The sequence below is a fragment of the Triticum aestivum genome, unplaced genomic scaffold (genome assembly GCF_018294505.1).
Source record: "Triticum aestivum cultivar Chinese Spring unplaced genomic scaffold, IWGSC CS RefSeq v2.1 scaffold124330, whole genome shotgun sequence".
NCBI classification, from domain to species: domain Eukaryota; kingdom Viridiplantae; phylum Streptophyta; class Magnoliopsida; order Poales; family Poaceae; genus Triticum; species Triticum aestivum.
The window spans coordinates 46,416-49,413 of NW_025227289.1; positions in this window are offsets into that span (position 1 = coordinate 46,416).

The window sequence follows — 2,998 nt, forward strand, 5'->3', positions numbered from 1 at the left end:
TCTCCACTATGGCCCATGAGGCCCATTAACTTTTCTGGGGGGGGGGAGGGGGGGTTCCGCTAACCTCCCGTACTTAGAAAAATCCCCGAACCTCTTCGGAACAATTCCGGTGTCCATATATAACCTTCTAATATACCAATCTTTATCTCTTGACCATTTCAAGACTCCTCGTCATGTCCGTGATGTCATCCGGGACTCCGAACAACCTTAGGTCACCAAAACACATAACTCATATAATGCATATCGTCATCGAACGTTAAGCGTGCGGACCCTACGGGTTCAAGAACTATGTAGACATGACCAAGACACCTCTCCGGTCACGAAGATCTTTATCGGTCGAACTGCATTGTCAACATACGTTATTCCCTTTGTCATCGGTATGTTACTTCCCGAAGATTCTATCATCGGTATCTTCATACCTAATTCAATCTCGTTACCAGCAAATCTCTTTACTCGTTCCGTAATGCATCATCCCGCAACTAACTCATTAATCACATTGCTTGCAAAGCTTCATATGATGTGCATTACCGAGAGGGCCCAGAGATACCTCTCCGACACTCAGAGTGAAAAATCCTAATCTCGATCAATGCCAACCCAACAAACACCTTCAGAGATACTTGTAGAGCATCTTTATAATCACCTAGTTACGTTGTGACATTTGATAGCACACAAGGCATTCCTCCGGTGTCCGAGAGTTGCATAATATCATAGTCAGAGGAATATATATTTGACATGAAGAAAGAAGTAGCAGTATAACTAAACGATCATTATGCTAAGCTAATGGATGGGTCTTGTCCATCACGTCATTCTCCTAATGATGTGATCCCGTTCATCAAATGGCAACTCATATCCATGGCTAGGAAACTTAACCATCTTTGATCAACGAGCTAGCCTAGTAGAGGCATACTAGGGACACGGTATTTTGTCTATGTATCCACACATGTATCAAGTTTCCAGTTAATACAATTCTATCATGAATAATAGAAATTTATCATGATATAAGGAAATATAAAATAACAACTTTATTATTGCCTCTAGGGCATATTTCCTTCATTGATGTCATCCTCCATGGGTCGTATATGATGTTCCTCTTGATGCAAACCCATGGAAACATACCTAACCCCACATAGACCTCACACGTAGACCATGCGTTAGTTCACAAAGCGTAATGGAAAATGCTTACCCTTACCATGGGATCACTTGATCCCTCTCGGTACATATTGTACGCTTTGTGAGTTAATCAACTTGATTCACTCTTGAATTAGTCTTGATGAACCATGTATCATGACCAATCCATATATAATTCCTCGAATAGAACCTTGGTCAGCACATTAAGTCCTTGAAACCAACAAATGGACTTCAAGAAATTCGTATGGAAAAATCCTTCAAATATAACCCAAGAAAACCATTAGTCCATAGAGAATATCATCAATTATCAAAACCAAACATGGGGGCCCCGCATGTTATTTCAACAGGATCATAGCTCGGGTGAGATCCCTAAAGAACCTGCCAGGTATTGGATAACATGACGTCCAATGCAACCATATAGGGACGGACATGCTCGTCCTCGTCCCTGACAAAGCGACGTACCACCTCCTCGGGGGCCCGCTGCCTCCACACCGATGGTGGCCCACGCGACCGCCACCAAAGAAGCTTCGAGTCCACGACGAGAGCCCAATTCCTCACCAAGCTATGTGCCTCGGAAGGTAGCACCTCCCAGTGTCAGCCCGGCGGAGCTCAGTCCCGGACATGGCGCCTCTCAAACTGGTTGTCGCCGCCGAGTCGACGATGAGGATGCGGGCCGGGCATCGTTGACGTCGAGAACAAATTCTTATGAACAAATTCCTATGCAATAATTATCATTTTATTATGCTAATCATGATTATTGAACTTTTACAACTATGTAGTAGATGGACAGATTTGAAAAACTCTCTACAACGTAGAGACATCTCACACGTCATAATGTTCTACACCAGTCATCAACTCATTACAAAAGCACAAAGTACATTAAAAAGGAACCTAACATGTCCAGATAGTTCTCAACAAAGAAGACTCACCCGAAGAACTGTAAAAAATTGCAAGAACATATTATGCTCTACTTATATTCAGTAAAGAATTATGACTATAGACATGCATTTTCAGTTTAAATTAACATAGCATTAATCCATCCATTCATCTGCTACACAACCGAATATCATCCAAATGTATTTGCAACCAATATTCATAAAATATCATCCAACCATTGATCCAACCATTCGTCTACTATACAACCAAAATTATCCAAATGTATTTGCCACCAAATATCATCCAACTTATATTCAGTAAATGTGTGTGTGTGTGCACCGGCGGTGAGCTATAGGTCTCGTGGTAGCACCGGCGGGGCTCCTACGCCGGAGATGGAAGGGGTGGCGGCTCTCGAACATCTAGGGGGCACCTAGTGGTGGCTAGGAGGGGGATGGGCTCGGGATTGCCCAAATTTAGGCCGAAGACGGTGACGGCCATGGCGGCAATGGCAGACGGGGTAGGGCTTTGAGGGATGAGAGGGGCTCACAGTGGGCTCGGCGAGGTCGAGGCGATGCTCTCAGTGGGCTCGGGGAGGGGCCGGAGCGAGCGGGACGGTGTCGTCGATCTTCGGCCGGGTTGAAGACGAGTGGCCTCGCGGCATGGTGGTTAAGGCTTGCTAAACATTTAACGATTTAAAAGTAAGCAAAAAATATGAAATAAATAGGGGAGCCTCACTCTAGTATACGGTGTGATTGTGAAAATATGCATTTATGTGTCCTCAGCGAAATATAAGCATTTAGGATCAACATATATTGGAACATTTGTTCTTTTTGTCTAGGACACATATAGTCATATTTTTTCAATCACTCCGTTGAACCATGTTATATTATAGGTGTGTTGGTTCAGAATTTTTTTCAGGATTTTTGAAAACTTCTACACCGTCGAAAACCTTAACTACTTCTATGGCAAGCTATTTTAGAAAATCACACACACA